This window comes from Budorcas taxicolor, chromosome 4 (genome assembly GCF_023091745.1).
Source record: "Budorcas taxicolor isolate Tak-1 chromosome 4, Takin1.1, whole genome shotgun sequence".
Lineage (NCBI taxonomy): Eukaryota > Metazoa > Chordata > Mammalia > Artiodactyla > Bovidae > Budorcas > Budorcas taxicolor.
The window spans coordinates 34,253,881-34,273,829 of NC_068913.1; the positions used below are offsets into that span (position 1 = coordinate 34,253,881).

At 40.4% G+C, this 19,949-nt stretch overlaps 1 protein-coding gene across 1 annotated transcript in view; it reads left to right on the plus strand.

The window, feature by feature from the left end:
* LOC128046875 (probable mitochondrial glutathione transporter SLC25A40) overlaps positions 1-19,949 on the plus strand; it is a 72,542-nt gene that overhangs the window by 1,044 nt on the left and 51,549 nt on the right. The window lies entirely within an intron of this gene.

The following is a 19,949-nucleotide window of genomic DNA, read 5'->3' on the forward strand; positions in this document are numbered from 1 at the left end:
GCCTGGTAGGCTGCAGTCCAAGGGGTCGCTAAGACTCGGACACGACTGAGCAACTTCACTTTCACTTTTCACTTTCATGCACTGGAGCAGGAAATGGCAACCCACTCCAGTGTTCTTGCCTGGAGAATCCCAGGGACAGGGGAGCCTAGTGGGCTTCCATCTATGGGGTCACACAGAGTCGGGCACGACTGAAGTGACTTAGCAGCAGCAGCCAGCAGCAGCAGGAGGGATGTCTGGGAGAGAATGGTGGCCATGTCGAATAAAGAGAAGATAGTTTGAGAGACTTACAGCCCAAGCACTGATTCTCAGTCATGGGGTGATGCCTAGGAGGTTATCAGAGCTTTCACTTTTCACTTTCATGCACTGGAGCAGGAAATGGCAACCCACTCCAGTGTTCTTGCCTGGAGAATCCCAGGGACGGGGAAGCCTGGTGGGCTTCTGTCTATGGGGTCGCACAGAGTCAGACACGACTGAAGCGACTTAGCAGCAGCAGCAGCAGCAGTCAAGGCTATGGTTTTTCCAGTAGTCATGTATGGATGTGAGAGTTGGACTGTGAAGAAAGCTGAGCACTGAAGAACTGATGCTTTTGAAGTGTGGTGTTGGAGAAGACTCTTGAGAGTCCCTTGGACTGCAAGGAGATCCAACCATCCTAAAGGAGATCAGTCCTGGGTGTTCTTTGGAAGGAATGATGCTAAAGCTGAAACTCCAGTACTTTGGCCACCTCATGCAAAGAGTTGACTCATTGGAAAAGACTCTGGTGCTGGGAGGGATTAGGGGCAGGAGGAGAAGGGGATGACAGAGGATAAGATGGCTGGATGGCATCACGGACTCGATGGACGTGAGTTTGAGTGAACTCTGGGAGTTGGTGATGGACAGGGAGGCCTGGCGTGCTGCGATTCATGGGGTCGCAAAGAGTCGGACACAACTGAGTGACTGAACTGAACTGAACTGGCACAGAGTAAGAGCTAAGTAAGTGCTGTCATCCTGGTGAACTTTATTCTATATCAGCCTCTCCAACTTCACGGGTTCTGAAAAGCTAAGTCTTGAAAACGGGCCTTTGATTCTGGTGTCTAAGATGTCCTTGGTGCCTTAGTGAGAATTTCAGGAGATAGCTGAGTTAAATACAGTACTAGATGAAAATGATGGGCTTGAAGTGGAGGTGGATTGAGTATACTCTTTGCAAAAACTGTGTCATTGTAGGAAATTATAGTGATAGGAAGGGAAGATAGGGTCTTTGGAAGGTTTGGGGATATGAAAGTCAAAGTTTTAGTCGCTCAGTCATGTCTGACTCTTTGTGACCCCCTGGACTGTACCTCTATTCATGGAATTCTCCAGGCAAGAATACTGGAGTGGGTTGCCATTACTTCCTCCAGGGGATCTTCTAGCCCATTGACTGAACTTAGGTCTCCTGCATTGTAGACAGATTCTTTACTGTCAGAGCCATCTGGGAAGCTCTTAGGGGATATGGAGAAGATTTAAATATGTTTCTGTTGAAGAACACAAAAATAGGAAGGCCATTTTATGTTGCAGTGAAAGCTGAGGTATCTTTCTTATTTGCTATAATGAGGAAGGACAGTAGCAGCACCCTAGGCTTTGAGACACACCCTTGACTGCGCTGCAGGTGATAATGTCAAGCTGTGAATAAGCAGAAAGTTTGTTTTGCTGCATAGTGTTAGAAATTTTCTGATCTGTAACCCAAAGACAATTTTAAAAAATTATTATTGGAGCTCAGATCTTTTGGTAGCCAGTGGAAGAAGGATGTAGTCATATATCTATGGCTTGTAAACATAGACACCTCTTTACCATCATGTATATAATCGGAGTTACTGGTAAAAAAAATAAGGTTTATGTTAACGTATTTCTTGAGATGTGCTTCAGGTGAAAGGTATGAATGCAAGAAAAGAGATATGGAGGCAGCATTCCTTGTGGAAAGTTGATTGAAGAGTTCTGTTAAGCAAAGCTGGAGAACATGAGCAGAATCATGGTCCAATTAAATGAACATTTGGCAGTGAATCAGGAGAAAATGAGTTTTATTCAGTACTGATGCTGTTCTAGGTAGTTTTATGACCTTAGGTAAATATTAACCTTCAGTTCAGTTCAGTCGCTCAGTCGTGTCCGACTCTTTGTAGCACGCCAGGCCTCCCTGTCCATCACCAACTCCCGGGGTTCACTCAGATTCACGTCTGTTGAATTAGTGATGCCATCCAGCCATCTCATCCTCTGTTGTCCCCTTCTCCTGTCCCCAGTCCCTCCCAGCATCAGAGTCTTTTCCAGTGAGTCAACTCTTCGCATGAGGTGTCCAAAGTACTGGAGTTTCAGCTTTAGCATCATTCCTTCCAAAGAAATCCCAGGGTTGACCTCCTTCAGAATGGACTGGTTGGATCTCCTTGCAGTCCAAGGGACTCTCAAGAGTCTTATCCAGCACCACAGTTCAAAAGCATCAATTCTTCGGTGCTCAGCTTTCTTTGTAGTCCAACTCTCACATCCATACATGACTACTGGAAAAACCATAGCCTTGACTAGATGGACCTTAGTCGGCAAAGTAATGTCTCTGCTTTTGAATATGCTATCTAGGTTGGTCATAACTTTCCTTCCAAGGAGTAAGTGTCTTTTAATTTCATGGCCGCAGTCACCATCTGCAGTGATTTTGGTGCCCCCCAAAATAAACTCTGACACTGTTTCCACTGTTTCCCTATCTATTTCCCATGAAGTGATGGGACCGGATACCATGATCTTTGTTTTCTGAATGTTGAGCTTTAAGCCAACTTTTTCACTCTCCTCTTTTACTTTCATCAAGAGGCTTTTTAGTTCCTCTTCACTTTTTGCCATAAGGGTGGTGTCATCTGCATATCTGAGGTTATTGATATTTCTCCCGGCAATTTTGATTCCAGCTTGTGTTTCTTCCAGTCCAGCGTTTCTCATGATGTACTCTGCATACAAGTTAAATAAGCAGGATGACAATATACAGCTTTGATGTACTCCTTTTCCTATTTGGAACCAGTCTGTTGTTCGATGTCCAGTTCTAACTGTTGCTTCCTGACCTGCATAAAGATTTCTCAAGAGGCAGTTCAGGTAGTCTGGTATTCCCATCTCTTTCAGAATTTTCCACAGTTTCTTGTGAACCACACAGTCAAAGACTTCAGTGAGTGACAAAGTAATAGGTATGAAGGGGATTTATTTAGAGAGATACACATTCTGTAGACAGAATGAGATCCCATGTCAAAAGATGAGAGTGGCCAAAAAAATGAGGGCATTAATTTTTAATGGGCTGAGTAACTTCATAGGCTAATAAGTGGGAGGATTATTCCGACTGTTCCAGGAGAATTCTAGGAATCAGAGATTTCTAGGAATTGGACCACTGCCCACTTTTTATCCTTTTATGGTTGGCCTGGGAACTGTCATGGTGCCCATAGGCCAGGGAACTGACATAGGCGCCCATGTCATTTAGCATGTTAATGTATTACAATGAGTGTGTGCTACTGTTCAAGGTCTACTGAAAGTGGATTCTTCTGCCATCTTGGTTCTGACCTGTTTCTGTCATATCATCGATATGTCCTCCTTTAAGGGTTATGTCCTGCCCCCTTCCCTCCTGTTTTCATATATATATATTATGTAGTTTTCAGGTGATCTCTTTTTCTGACTTTGGTGTTAAAGAGTAATATTTGTTTTATAGAATGATTTAGAAAGTGGTACCTTTCTTCAGTAACTTTTGGTACTTTGTGTGTCTCTAGGAATTTGTTTATTTCAAGTGATTTGTTGACAGGTTTTTGTTCAGTTGCTCAGCCCATGTTTGAGTCTTTGCAGCCCCATGGATCACAGCGCATTAGGCTTCCGTGCCCTTCACTAGCGCCCGCAGTTTGCTCAGACTCGTGTGCTGGGGACGGAATGAAATACCAACACTGCAGAGTGGTTTGAATCTTTATATTTTAACCCTTGCTTCTTACAGCTGCTTTATTTTATATCCCTTGCACAACAACCTACAGGGCAAGCTGCCAAGCACTATGATTCAGAGACTATACAGTGCGCAGGCGCAGGGCGAGATAACCTTTACCTTGACTTATTTACTGCAGCTAAGACTTTGTTTTGGGGAACTTCCTTATCAACTTAGAATCCGTTTTGTCCCAGGGTCTGTTCCTTTTGAGGAATCAGAGAAACATCCTTGTGTGCAAGAAATGTTCTTTTCCCATGGGAACAAACAGGATTCTTAGCTGAACATCTCGTTTGCAAGAATGTTCAGCCCTGGTTGAGAGTCTCGTTTGCAAGCACTTCTCAACCTTCTTTATACCTTGTTCCCTACACTCGTGTCTCTCAGTCGATGATGCCATCCAACCATTTCTCATCCTTAGTCACCCCCTTCTCCTGCCCTCAGTCTTTCCCGGCATCAGGGTCTTTTCCATTGAGTTGGCTCTTTGCATCAGGTGGCCAGAGTATTGGAGCTTCAGCTTCAGCATCAGTCCCTTTCTAATGAATATTCAGGGTTGATTTCCCTTAGAATTGACTGGTTTGATCTCCTTGTTGTCCAAGGGACTCCGAAGAGTCTTCTCCAGACCATTATTTTAAACCATCAATTCTTTGGTGCTCAGCCTTCTCTATGGTCCAACTCTACTTGTTCATCTCGTGTAATAATTTCTCTTTCTGTAAAGCTTTTGGTAATACCTACTTTCATGCCTGATTTTACCAATTCTAGTCTTCTTATTTTTCTTGGTCAGTTTAGCCAAAAGTTAATTTTGGTGATCTTTTTTTAAAGAGATCTTCCATGGTGGCTCAGATGGCAAAGAATCTGCCTGCAGTGAGAGAGACCTGGGTTCTATTCCTGGGTCAGGAAGATCCCTTGGAGAAGGGAATGGCAAACCACTCCAGTATTCTTGCCTGAAAAGTCTCACTGAACAGAGGACCCTGGTGGACTACAGTCCATGGGATCGCAAAGAGTTGGACATGATTGAGTGACTAACAAACATTTCACTTCTTCTTTTTTAAAGAACCAATTTTTGGTTTCATTGAGTTTTCTCCGTAGTTTTTCTACTCTATTTACATTCTAATCTGTAATATTCCTTTCCTCTTCTTGTTTTGTGATTAGTTAACTTTTTTCTTGGGTTCTGTAAAGGAGAAGTTCAGTTTTGAATAGAGATTTGGGATCTTTATTTTTTTAATGTAGGCCTGTACAACTATAAATTTCCCTCCTCTTGGTACTCTTAGCACTGCATTTGTTGCATTCCTTAAGTGTTGGTATGTTGTGTTTTCATTTTAATTTCTCTCAAGGTATTTTGTAATTTACCTTGTAATGGCTTCTTTGACTTGTTGGTTAATTAAGAGTGTATTGTTTCATTCAACAGCTTTAAATTTCCAAATTTCCTATTGTTATTGATTTCTATTTTTTTCCTCCTGTGATCAAAGAAGATGCTTTGTATAATTTTTAGTCTTTTTAAACTTAATGGAACCTTATTTTGTACCCTGGCTGTCATGAAGAATATTCCATGTTCACTTGAAGAACATATTTTGCTCTTGTTTGGTGGAGTAGTCTATGTATGTCTGTTAGGTCTAGTTGGTTTGTACTATTTAATTTTCTAGTTCCTTATTAATCTTTTGTCTAGTTCTGTTTATCATTGAAAATGGAATATTGAAGCTTCCAACTATTGTTGTCTTCTGTCAGATTTTGCTTTGTATAATTTGGGGCTCTGTTGTATATATGTTTATAATTTTTTAAAATCTTGCTGGATTGACCTTTTTATATCATTCTTCTTTGATGTTGTAACTATTTTTGTTTTAAAGTTATTGTCTGGTATTAGTATTGGCACTCTGGCTCTCCTTTGGTTACAGTTTTCATAGAATATATTTTTACTTTTTCATTCTTAACCCATTTGTGTATTTGGTTCTAAAATGAGTTTCTTGTAGACAGCATGTAGTTAGATCACTTTTTATATTGACTCTTCCAGTCGCTTAGAGAATTTAATCCATTTGTCTTTAATGAAATTATTCAAAATAGAAGGCTCACATTGCCACTTTGCTCTTTTTTTCTGTATGTCATACATTTTCGTTTCTCGATTCATTCACCACCTTTTGTGTTAGATGTTCTGGTGTAATGTTTTGATTGCATTCTCATTTTTTCTATATATATTTTAGTTATGTTTTTAGTTTATTTCTTGAGGATTGCAATTCACATTTAGTTTTTAAGTGTATTTAAGATTAATACCAACTTGGTTTTAATGGTATGTAAAAACTTTTCTCCTATATAACTCCATTCCTCCAGCCCCCTTGTAAATGACATATTGTTGCTGTTATATATAATGTATGTGATATATATAAGCACATATAATGTGCATTTAAATGTGTCTATTACAAGTATGTAACATAAGTATAAATATATGATGTTTATATATAGGAAAGCATATATTGTATATAAGTAAATATGCAACATTAATGATATTGTATGTTGTAAATAATGCTATGCATGACAGTGATTAACACAGTTATTGTTTTGTATAATTGTATTTTAAGTCATTAGAGGGAAGAAAAAGAGGAATTACTAATTAAAGATCCATTAATGCAGACTCTGGGCTTCCCTGGTGGCTCAGAGGATAAAGTGTCTGCCTGCAATGCAGGAAACCTGGGTTCAATCCCTGGGTTGGGAAGATCTCCTGGAGAGGAAATGGTAATCCACTCCAGTATTCTAGCCTGGAGAATCCCATGGAAAGAGGAGCCTGGTGGCTACAGTCCATGGGGTCACAAAGAGTCGGACACGACTGAGCGACTTCACACATCACACACAATGCAGACTTTTATGTTTATGTTGCCTATGCTGCTGCTGCTGCTGCTGTGTCGCTTCAGTCGTGTCCAACTCTGTGCGACCCCAGAGACGGCAGCCTACCAGGCTCCCCCGTCCCTGGGATTCTCCAGGCAAGAACACTGGAGTGGGTTGCCATTTCCTGCTCCAATGCATGAAAGTGAAAAGTGAAAAGTGAAAGTGAAGTCACTCAGTCGTGTCCAACCCTCAGCGACCCCATAGACTGCAGCCTACCAGGCTCCTCCATCCATGGGATTTTCCAGGCAAGAGTACTGGAGTGGGGTGCCATTGCCTTCTCCTTATGTTGCCTATACTTATGTTTTATTATTTTATTATCAGTTTATGTTTATGTTTGAATCTAAAATAGGTCTCTTATAGCTAGGTAGAGTTTGTCTTTTTTTTTAAAATTCTGCCAGTCTTTGCCCTTTTCTTGGATTGTTTAATCCGTTTTACATTTCAGTTCAGTTCAGTCACTCAGTCGTGTCTGACTCTTTGCGACCCCATGAACTGCAGCATGCCAGGCCTCCCCGTCCATCACCAACTCCTGGAGTTCACCCAAACCCAGTCCATTGAGTCGGTGATGCCATCCAACCATCTCATCCTCTGTTGTCCCATTCTCCTCCTGCCCTCGATCTTTCCCGGCATCAGAGTCTTTTCAAATAAGTCAGCTCTTCCCATCAGGTAGCCAAAGTATTGAAGTTTCAGCTTCAACATCAGTCCTTCCAATGAACACCCAGGACTGATCTCCTTTAGAATGGACTGGCTGCATCTCGTTGCAGTCCAAGGGACTCTCAAGAGTCTTCTCCAGTACCACAGTTCAAAAGCATTATTTCTTCAGCGCTCAGCTTTCTTTATAGTCCAACTCTCACATCCATACATGACCACTGGAAAAACCATAGACTTAACTAGACCGACCTTTGTTGACAAAGTAATGTCTCTGCTTCATAACTTTCCTTCCAAAGAGTAAGCGTCTTTTAATTTCATGGCTGCAGTTAACATCTGCAGTGATTTTGGAGCCCAGAAAAATAAAGTCAGCCACTGTTTCTACTGTTTCCCTATCTATTTTCCATTAAGTGATGGGACCAGATGCCATGATCTTTGTTTTCTGAATGTTGAGCTTTAAGCCAACTTTTTCACTCTCATCTTTCACTTTTTAGCTCCTCTTCACTTTCTGCCATAAGGGTGGTGTCATTTGCATATCTGAGGTTATTGATATTTCTCCCAGCAATCTTGATTCCAGTTTGTGCTTCTTCCAGCCCAGAGTTTCTCATGATGTACTCTGCATATAAGTTAAATAAGCAGGGTGACAATATACAACCTTGATGTACTCCTTTTCTTATTTGGAACCAGTCTGTTGTTCCATGTCTGGTTCTAACTGTTGCTTCCTGACCTGGATACAGGTTTCCCAAGGGGCAGGTCAGGCATTCCCATCTCTTTCAGAATTTTCCACAGTTTATTGTGATCCAGACAGTCAAAGGCTTTGGCATAGTCAATAAAGCAGAAATAGATGTTTTTCTGGAACTCTTTTGATTTTTCCATGATCCAGCAGATGTTGGCAATTTGATCCCTGGTTCCTCTGCCTTTTCTAAAACCAGCTTGAACATCTGGAAGTTCATGGTTCACATACTGCTGAAGCTTGGCTTGGATAATTTTAAGCATCACTTTACTAGTGTGTGAGATGAGTGCAGTTGTGTGGTAGTTTGAGCATTCTTTGGGATTGTGTTTCTTTGGGATTAGAATGAAAACTGACCTTTTCCAGTCCTGTGGCCACTGTTGAGTTTTCCACATTTGCTGGCATATTGAGTGCAGCACTTTGACAGCATCATCTTTCAGGATTTGAAATAGCTCGACTGGAATTCCATCACCTCCACTAGCTTTGTTCGTAGTGATGCTTCCTAAGGCCTCCTTGACTTCACATTCCAGGATGTCTGGCTCTAGGTGAGATCACACCATTGTGATTATCTTGGTCATGAAGATCTTTTTTGTATAGTTCTTCTGTGTATTCTTGCCACCTGTTCTTAATATCTTCAGCTTCTGTTAGGTCCATGTCATTTCTGTCCTTTATCGAGCCCGTCTTTGCATGAAATGTTCCCTTGGTATCTCTAATTTTCTTGAAGAGATCTCTAGTCTTTCCCATTCTGTTGTTTTCCTCTACTTCTTTGCATTGAGTGCTGGGGAAGGCTTTCTTATCTCTCTTTGCTATTTTTTGGAACTCTGCATTCAGATGGGTATATCTTTCCTTTTCTCCTTTGCTTTTTGATTCCCTTCTTTTCACAGCTATTTGTAAGTCCTCCTCAGAGAGCCATTTTGCTTTTTTGCATTTCTTTTTCTTGGGGATGGTCTTGATCCCTGTCTGCTGTAGAATGTCAGGAACCTCCGTCCATAGTTCATCAGGCACTCTATCAGATCTAGTCCCTTAAATCTATTTCTCACTTCTACTGTATACTCATAAGCGATTTGATTTAGGTCATACCTGGATGGTCTAGTGGTTTTCTCCACTTTCTCAATTTCAGTCTGAATTTGGCAATAAGGAGTTCATGATCTGAGCCACAGTCAGCTCCTGGTCTTGTTTTTGCTGACTAAATAGAGCTTCTCCAACTTTGGCTGCAAAGAATATAATCAATCTGATTTTGGTGTTGACCATCTGGTGAAGTCCATGTGTAGAGTCTTCTCTTGTGTTGTTGGAAGAGGGTATTTGCTATGACCAGCGCATTCTCTTGGCAAAACTCTACTAGCCTTTGCCCAGCTTTATTCTGTACTCCAAGGCCAAATTTTCCGGTTACTCCAGGTGTTTCTTGACTTCCTACTTTTGCATTCCAGTCCCCTATAATAAAAAGGACAATTTTTTTGGGTGTTAGTTCTAGAAGATCCTGTAGGTCTTCATAGCAGAAGACATTACTTTTAGAGACATTACTTTTAATTACTAATTAGTATTTTAATTTATAACAATGAGATTAGTGTCTTTTTAATTTCAGTAGTATATGGCTACGTCCCCTAACACCTCCCTGTGTGTTGTTGCTCTCATACAAGTTACGTCTTTATGTATTGTATCCTCATCATCAAAGATTTATTTTGTTGCTTTATCCAGTTGTCTTTTTAAAAAATATATATTTTATTGAAGTATATTGACTTACAGTGTTTCAGATGCACAGCAAGGTGATTCAGTTATACAAGTACACATATATATTATTTTTGAAATTATTTTCCATCATATGTTATTACAAGATATTGACTCTAGTTCCCTGTGCTATGCAGTCAACCTTTGCTGCTTGTTTCATATCTATTTTTTAATTAGAAATCTAGCATTCTAGTTATACTAAGTGAAACAGGTGGATTCAAAATGTCATAATTATTTTAGTTAGGCAGAAGTTCATAGGTTTTCTAAAATATATATATTATGCATATATATATGTATGCAAGAAGAGATGGAGAAATTGGAGAACATAAATGAAATGGGAGCACTGAATATGAAATAGAAAAAAGGAAATAAACTAGATAAAAGTAAAAGATCTTGTTTTTAAGCATCACTGCTCATTAGAAACACATTGGCACTCTGGAGGAAAAAAGGCAATACTTAGGTATTTGTATACAAATACATTTGTATTTTTCAAAAAATCTCAAGAACATTCTCGTCTGCATCTGGATTTTAAAAAGGGATTACAAGTTTTTCTATTAGATCCTAGTTTTGGTGATATAGAGTTCTACTTTTCTGTTAACCAGTCATGATACAATTAAGTTAGTAAGAGTTACATAATCACAAGAGTAAAAGATGTTTATCAGTTTTCACAATCAATAGCCAGACCAAAAAAAAAAAAAGATAATTGTAATTGGAAGCCATCATGAGAACATGATTAACTTAACAATATAAAATAATTGCATACAATTTTGGGGGGGGGTCAAGCAGAGTGATATGACAAGTGGAAGTGCATACACGCACATGTTTTCATCCACCCAGTCTGTGTCTTTTGGTTGGTGCATTTATTAGTCCATTTTCATTTAAGGTAATTATCAATATGTATGACCCAATTGCATTTTCTTAATTTTGGGGGGTTTATTTTCTGTAGGTCTTTTTCTTCTCTTGTGTTTTGTGTAGAGAAGTTCCTTTAGCATTTGTTGTAAAGCTGGTTTGGTGGTGCTAAATTTTGGTGGTGCTAAACTTTTGCTTGTCTGGAAAGCTTTTGAGTTCTCCATCAAATCTGAAGGAGAGTCTTGCTGGGTAGAGTATTCTTGGTTGTAGGTTCTTCCCTCTCATCACTTTAAATATATTATGCCATTCCCTTCTGGCTTGTAGAGTTACCATTGAGAAATCAGCTGATAGCCTGATGGGAGTTTCCTTGTATTTTATTTGTCACTTTTCTCTTGTTGCTTTTAATATTTTATCTGTCTTTAATTTTTGTCAGTTTGATTACTATGTGTCTCAGTGTGCTCCTCCTAGGGTTTATCCTGCCTGGGACTCTCTGTGCTTCCTGGACTTGGTTGACTATTTCCTTTCCCATGTTTGGGAAGTTTTCAGCTATTATCTCTTGAAATATTTTCTCAGGTCCTTTCTCTCTTCTTCTGGGACCCATATAAGGAGAATGTTGGTGTGTTTAATGTTGTCCCAGAGGTCTCTTAGGCTCTTTTCATTTCTTTTCATTCTTTTTTCTGTATTCTGTTCTGTGGCAGTGATTTCTACCATTCTGTCCTCGGGTCATTTGTCCGTTCTTCTGCCTCAGTTATTCTGCTGTTGATTCCTTCTAGTGTATTGTTTATTTCTGTTTGTTTGTTCTTTAGTTCTTGGAGGTCTTCGGTAAACCTTTCCTGCATCTTCTCATTCTCTGCCTCCATTCTTTTCCCACGATTCTGGGACATCTTCACTGTCATTATTCTGAATTCTTCTTCTGGAAGGTTGCCTATCTTCACTTCATTTAGTTGTTTTTCTGGGATTTTATCTTTGTCCCTTCATCTGGGACATAACTTTCTGCTTTTTCTTTGTGATTAACTTTCTGTAGTATGGTTTTTGTTTTAGCCACCTTAAGACTCTCTGATTCTATGTTCTTCTTTTGTCTGCCCTCTGATGGATGAGGCTAAGAGGCTTGTGTAAGCTTCCTGATGGGAGGGACTGGTGATGGGGAAAACTGGGTATTGCTCTAGGGGCAGAGTCTCAGTAAAGCTTTAATCCAGTTATCTGTTGATGGGGGGCGGGGGGAGGTTGCACGCCCTCCCTGGTCGCTCTTTGGCCTGAGGTGACCTGCCCTGGGGTCCGAAAGCTTTATGATAGGATTAACGGTGAACTCCAAGAGGGTTTATGCTAAGGGGGACCTTCTGGTGACCCTGCCCCTGTGGTGAGCCCCTGCCAACCCACGCCTCCACAGGAGCCCCTCCAACACTAGCAGGTAGTTTTCGTTCAGTCTCCTGTGGTGTCACTGCCCCTCCGATCTGTTCTCTGTCTTGATGCACACAAAATTTTGTTTGTGCCCTCCAAGACTGGAGTGTCTGGTTCCCTCAGTCCTCTGGAAGGCTTGTGATCAAATGCCGCTGGCCCTCAAGGCCAGATTCCCTGGGGATTCTCAGTCCCTCTGTTGGATCCCCAGGCTAGGATTCAGAACCTTCATAATGCTGGGAGAACTTCTTTGGTATTATTGTTCTCCAGTCTGTGGGTCACCCACCTGGCAGGTATGGGATTTGATTTTATTGTGATTGCGTCCCTCCTACGGTCTTGCTGCAGCTTCTTCTTTGTCTTTGGACGTGGGGTATGTTTTTTTGTGGGTTCCAATGTCCTCCTGTCGATTGTTGTTCAACAGGTAATTGCAGTTTTGGTGCTTTTTGCCGGAGGAGATAAGCACACATCCATCTACTCTGCCATCTTGAGCTGGAAGACCAGTTGTCTTTTATATTTATCTATGTTGTTACCTTTGCTGGTGCTTTTTGCTTCATCATATGAGTTCTAGTTACTATGTAGTGGTGTGTTTCATTTTAACCTGAATGGATGCCCCGTAGTATTTCTTGTAGGACAAGATCACTAGAGACAAAATCTATCAGATTATCTGGGAATGTATACTGCCTTCTGGCCTCCAGGTTTTAGATGTGAAATCAGCCTGTAATCATTGAAGATCCTTTTAATGTAATGAATTGCTCCTCTCCCTGTTTTCAGGATTCTCTTTGTGTTTGGCTTTTGGCAGTTTAATTATAATGTTTTTAGTGTGGCTGTTCCTGAGCTTATCCTGCCAGGAGTTTGTTGAGACTCTGGAATGTGTAGTTTCTTTTTCTCCTTCTCTTCTCCCCTCCCACCCTTCTGTTAATCAAAGTTTGGAAGCTTTTGGCCTCTGTTCTTTTTGTTCCTTTCTGTCTTCTGGGACTCTCATTATGTGTAGGCTGATATGCTTGATAATGTCACCTAGGTCTCTTAGACTCTTCATTTTTCTTCATTATTTTTCTCTTTGTTCCTCAGATTGAATGATCTCAGTTGATCTTCAGGTTTACTGATTCTTTTGTCTGTTCTCTCATATAAGCTGTTGAACCTCTTGTGAATGATTCATTTCCGTTTTTGGTTGAATTGTTTCTTTCTGCCTTTTTTGGTTCTAATTTGCGCTTCTTTTTGTGGTTTCTTAAAGCAAGTGCTTAGATCCTTGTTTTTTAGATTTTTTTTTAATAGAAGCATATAATGCCATAAATTTCCATGTAAGCACTGCTTTAGATGCATTTCACAATTTATGGCAACTCTTGCCATTTTACTTCAATATAGGTTTTGGGAAGTATTTTATCAAATACACAATTTTTAAAAAATTGAGAATTTTTGTTAGGATTCCTGTAAATTTAGAACCAGTTTGGAAGATTTGATATAGTTATAGCATTTATTATTTCAGTCCATAAAGTGGTATTTTTTTCTATTAAGACATTTAATTTTGTTTTAATTTTATTTTTTAAATTGAAATATAGTTGACTTACAGTGTTTTGCCAATCTCTGCTCTAAAGGAAAGTGATTCTCTTATGTACATATAGACATGTTTTAAAATACTCTTTTCCATTATGGTTTACGGCAAGATGGTGAATGTAACTATATAGTAGGACCTTGCTGTTCATGCGCCCTATATATAATAGGGTACGCCTGTTAGTCCCTGATTCCCAGTACTTGCCTCCCCTTGGCAACCAGAAGACTGTTCTCTGTGTCTCTGAGTTCATTTTTGTTTTCTAGATAGGTCCATTTGTGCCGTATTTTAGATTCTGCATATAAGTTACATCATGTGGTATTTGCCTTTATTTTTTGACTTACTTTACTTGGTAATGATCATCTCTGGGTCCATCCAGGTTATTGCAAATGGCATTATTTCATTCTTTTTTATGGCTGAGGTGTAGTCCATTGTCTGTATGTACCACATCATGTTTATCCATTCATCTATTGATGGACATTTAGGTTGCTTCCATGTTTTGACTGTTGTGAGTAGTGCTGCTATGAACATAAGGGTGCATGTATCTTTTTGAATTATAAAAACTTGCATTTTTCTTTTTGAAGTGTTTTATTATTATTGGAGTGTAATTGACATACAAGGTTGTGTTAACATCTCTGTACAATGAAGTGAATCACTGTGTGTACACATACATCCCCTCCCTCCTGGCCCTCCCTTCCAGCCTCCCGTTTTACCCACCTAGGTCATCACAGAGCACCAAGCTGTGCTTTCTGTGCCATACAGCAGGTTCCCCCTCGCCATCTGTGTTACGCATGGTAGTATATATGCGTCAGTCCTGATCTCCCAGTCTGTCCTGTCCTCCCCTGCTCCCCATGTGCACATGTCTCTTCTCATGTCCGCGTCTCTATTCCTGCCCTGCAAACAGGTCCATCTGTATCATTCTTTGTTAGATTCCACATGTGCGCACATGCTAAGTTGCTTCAGTCGTGTCTGACTCTTTGTGACCCTGTGGACTGTAGCCTCCCTGGCTCCTCTATCCATGGGATTCTCCAGTCAAAAATATTGGAGTGGGTTGCTATGCCCTCCTCCAGGTGATCTTCCCCGACCTGGGAATCTAACCCATGTCTGTTATGTGTCCTGCATTGGTAGGTGAGTTCTTTACCACTAGCGGCACCTGGGAAGCCCCAGATTCCACATACATGTGTTAATATATGATACTTGTTTTTCTCTTTCTGGCTTACTTCACTGTGTGTTACAGACTCTAGGTCCATCTACATCTCTGGAAATGACCCAGTGCAAATGACCCAAATTTCATTCCTTTTTATGGCTGAGTACTGAGTAATATTCCATTGTGGCCTTCCCTGGTGGCTCAGCAGTAAAGAATCTGCCTGCCAATGCAGGAGTCTCGGGTTTGATCTCTGGGTTGGGAAGATCTCCTGGAGAAGGAAATGGCAACCCACTGCTGTATTCTTGCCTGGGAAATCCCATAGGCAGAGGAGCCTGGCGGGCTACAGTCCATGGGGTTGCAAAGAGTCAGACAGAACTTAGAGACTAAAAACAACAAGAGATATTCCACAATATTTGTGTACCACATCTTTACCCATTCGTTTTCCAGTGGACACTTAGGGTGTTTCCGTGTTTTGACTATTGTAAATAGTGCTGCTCTGAACATAGGGCTGCATGTATCTTTTTGAATTATAAAGACCTGTATTTTTTTTTCCCTTCAGCAATGTTTTGTTGTATTGTTTTTGTATTGGAGTATAATTTGCTTTACAGTGTTGCATTAGTTTCTCCTGTACAACTAAGTGAATCAGCTGTACATGTAACTCCTTTCTCTTGGACTTCTCTCCCATCGCTCCTCTCATCCCACCCATCTAGGTCGTCACAGAGCACCAAGCTGAGTTCCCTGTGCTCTATACCAGGTTCCCACTAGGTATCTATCTGTTTTACTGATGATAGAGTATATATGCCAATCCTAATCTAGTCATCCCACCCTCCCAGTGCCCCTTTGTGTCCACATGTCTGTTCTGTATGACTTATTCCTGCCCTACAAATAAGTTCATCTGTTCTGTTGTTCTAGATTCCACATATATGTGCTAATATATGACATTTATTTTTCTCTTTCTCACTTCGCTCTGTATGACAGGCTCCAGATCCATCCACGTGTTTACAAGTGGCCCAATACTATTCCTTTTTATGGCTGAGTAATAAATGTTCCATTGTTTATATGTACCATATCTTGACATTTAGGTTGCTTCCTTGTCCTGGCCATTGTAGATAGTGCTGTAATGAACACTGGGGTACAGGTGTTTTTTTCCATTGTGATTTTCCCAGTAATGGGATTATTGGGTCATATGATAGTTTTATTTTTGGTGTTTTACGACGCCTCCATACTGTTCTTCATAGTGGCTGTATCAGTTTACCTTCCCACCAACAATGCAAGAGGGTTCCCATTTCTACACACTCCCCAGCATTTATTGTTTGTAGAGGTTTTTTTTTGATGATGGCCATTCTGACTGGTGTGAGGTGATACCTCATTGTAGTTGTTTTTTTTGTTTAACTTTTAATTTTGTATTGGGATATAGCCAATTAATGGGGCTTCCCTGGTGGCACGATGGTACAGAATCTGCCCGCTAATGCAGGAGACTCAGGAGACATGGGTTGATGCCCAGATTTGAAAGATCACCTGGAGTAGGAAATGGCAACCCGCTCCAGTATTCTTGCCTGGAAAATTCAATGGACAGAGGAGTCTGGTGGGCTACAGTCCATGGGGTTGCCAAGAGTTGGACATGACTGAGCAACTGCTTAACAGTTAACACACACAGCCCATTAACAATGTTGCCATAGTTTCAGGTAAACAGCAAAGGGACTTAGCCATAAAGATACAGCTATCCATTGTCTCCCAACCCCACTCCCATCCAGGCTGCCACATGACATTGGGCAGCGTTCATGTGTTATACAGTAGTTGATCTTCGGTTACTTGTTTTAAATACAGCAGTGTGTACGTATCCATCCCAAACTCCTTAACTATCCCTCTCGCACATCCTTCCTCTCCTGGTAACCATAAGTTTTATCTCTAAATCTGTGAGTCTTTTTTCTGTCTTGTAAGTTCATTTATATCATTTCTTTTTAGATTCCACATATAAGGGATGCCATAATATGTTTCTGCTTCTCTGTGTGACTTAATTACTTCACTCTGTGTGTCAGTCTCTAGGTCCCTCTATATTGCTGCAAATGACATTATTTTGTTCTTTTTAATGACTGAGTAGTTAAGCTATTTCCAATCCTAAAAGATGATGCTGGGAAAGTGCTGCACTCAACATGCCAGCAAATTTGGAAGACTCACCAGTGGCCACAGGACTGGAAAAGGTCAGTTTTCATTCCAATCCCTAAGAAAGGCAATACCAAAGAATGCTCAAACTACCACACAGTTGCACTCGTCTCACACGCTAGTAAAGTAATGCTCAAAATTCTCCAAGCCAGGCTTCAGCAATACATGAACCGAGAACTTCCAGATGTTCAAGCTGGTTTTAGAAAAGGCAGAGGAACCAGAGATCAAATTGCCAACATCCTCTGAATCATGGAAAAAGCAAGAGAGTTCCAGAAAAACATCTATTTCTGCTTTATTGACTATGCCAAAGCCTTTGAGTGTGTGGATCACAATAAACTGTGGGAAATTCTGAAAGAGATGGGAATACCAGACCACCTGACCTGCCTCTTGAGAAACCTATATGCAGGTCAGGAAGCAACAGTTAGAACCGGACATGGAACAACAGACTGGTTCCAAATAAGAAAAGGAGTCCGTCAAGGCTGTCTGTTGTCACCCTGCTTATTTAACTTCTATGCAGAGTCCATCATGAGAAACGCTGGCTGGAAGAAGCACAAGCTGGAATCAAGATTGCCAGGAGAAATATCAATAACCTCTCCACACCCTCTCCAGCATTTGTTGTGGATTTTTTGATGATAGCCATTGTGGTTGGTATAATGTGATATCTCATTGTAGTTTTGATGTGCATTTCCCTAATAATTAGTGAGGTTGAACATTTTTTATGTGCCTCTTGGCTATCTGTCTGTCTTTGGAGGACTGTCTATTTAGATCTTCTGCCCATTTGTTCATGGGGTTGTTTGTTTTGATGCTGTTAAGCATCATGAGCTGTTTGTAAATTTTGGAGACTAATACCTTGTCGGTCACATCGTTTGCAAATATTTTCTCCCAGTCTGTGCTCTGTTCATTTTGCTTATTGTTTCCATTGCTGTGCAAAAGTTTTTTTTTGAAAATTAATTAATTTTAATTGGAGGATAATTGCTTTACAATAATGTGATGGTTTTTGCCATACATCAGCATGAATTGGCCACAGGTATACATGTGCGCCCCCATCCTGAATCCCCCGCCCTGTCCCTCTGGGTTGTCCTAGAGCACTGGCTTTAGGTGCCCTTCTTCACGCATTGAACTTTCACTGGTCATCTGTTTTACACATGGTGATGTACATGTTTCATTTCTGTTCTCTCGAATCATCCCACCCTCGCCTTCTCCCACTGAGTCAAAGTCTGTTCTTTATGCCTGTGTCTCCTTTGCACTTAGGGTCTTCGATACCATCTTTCTAAATTCCATATGTGTGTGTGTGTGTGTGTGTGTGTGTTGTGTAACTATACAGTATTTGTCTTTCACTTTATGAGTTAGTTCACTCTGCACAATAGGCTCCAGGTTCATGCACCTCATTAGAACTGACTCAAATGCGTTCCTTTTCATAGCTGAGTAATATTCTATTGAGTATATGTACCACTACTTTCTTATCCGTCCATCTGCCAGTGGACATCTAGGTGGACGTCTAGGTTGCTTCTATGTCCTGGCTATTGTAAATAGTGCTGCACTGAACATTGGGGTACATGTGTCTCTTTCAATTCTGATTTTCTCGGTGTGTATGCCCAGCAGTGGGATTGCTGGGTCATAAGGCAGTTCTTTTTTTTTTAGGTCTTATTACTGGTCCTTTATTCTCCATAGATTAAAATCTCTTTTTAGTCTGTCAGAGTGCATATTTACATTCTTTTTTTTTTTTTTTTAATTTTTATTTTTACTTTATTTTACTTGACGATACTGTATTGGTTTTGCCATACATTGACATGAATCCACCACGGGTGTACGTGCGTTCCCAAACATGAACCCCCCTCCCACCTCCCTCCCCATAACATCTCTCTGGGTCATCACCGTGCACCAGCCCCAAGCATGCTGTATCCTGCGTCGGACCTAGACTGGCGATTCGATTCTTACATGATAGTATACATGTTACAATGCCATTCTCCCAACATAAGGCAGTTCTATTCCTAGTTTTTTAAGGAATCTGTACACTGTTTTCCATAGTGACTGTACCAGTTTGCATTCCCACCAACAGTGTAAGAGGGTTCCCTTTTCTCCACACCCTCTCCAGAATTTATTGTTTGTAGACTTTTTGATGGTGGCCATTCTGACAGGGTGTGAAATGATACTTTATTGAGGTTTTGATTTGCATTTCTCTAATAACAAGTGATGTTGAGTATCTTTTCTTGTGTTTATTAGCTATCTCTATGTCTTTGGAGAAATGTCTGTTTAGATCTTTCCTCCACTTTTTGGTTGGGTTATTTGTTTTTCTGGTATTGAGCTGCTTGTGTATTTTGGAAATTGTCAGTTGTTTCATTTGGTATTGTTTTGTCCCATTCTGAGGGTGGTCTTTTCACCTTGCTTATAGTTTCCTTCATTGTGTGAAAGCTTTTAAGTTTAATTAGGTCCCATTTGTTTAGTTTTGTTTTTATTTCCATTATTCTGGAAGATGGATCCACAAAGATATTGCCGCTGTTTATGTCATGGTGTTCTGCTTATGTTTTCCTCTAGGAGTTTAATAGTGTGCAGTCTCACATTTAGGTCTTTAATCCACTTTGAGCTTATTTTTGTGTATGGTGTCAAAGAATGATCTAATTCCATGTTTTAACATGTAGCTGTCTAGTTTTCGCAGCACCATTTGTTGAAGAGACTGTCTTTGCAGCATTGTGTAGTCTTGTCTCCTTTGTCGTAGAGTAATTGTTCATAGGTGCATGGGTTTATTTCTAGGTTTTCTATCCTATTCCATTGATCTGTATTTCTATTTTTGTGCCAGTACTGTGCTGTTTTCATGACTGTAGCTTTGTAGTATAGTCTGAAGTTAATTTCTCAAGATTGCTTTAGCTTTTCAGGGACTTTTGTGTTCCCGTACAAATTTTGAGATTTTTTTTTGTTCTAGTTCTGTGAAAAATGCTATTGGTTGGTAATT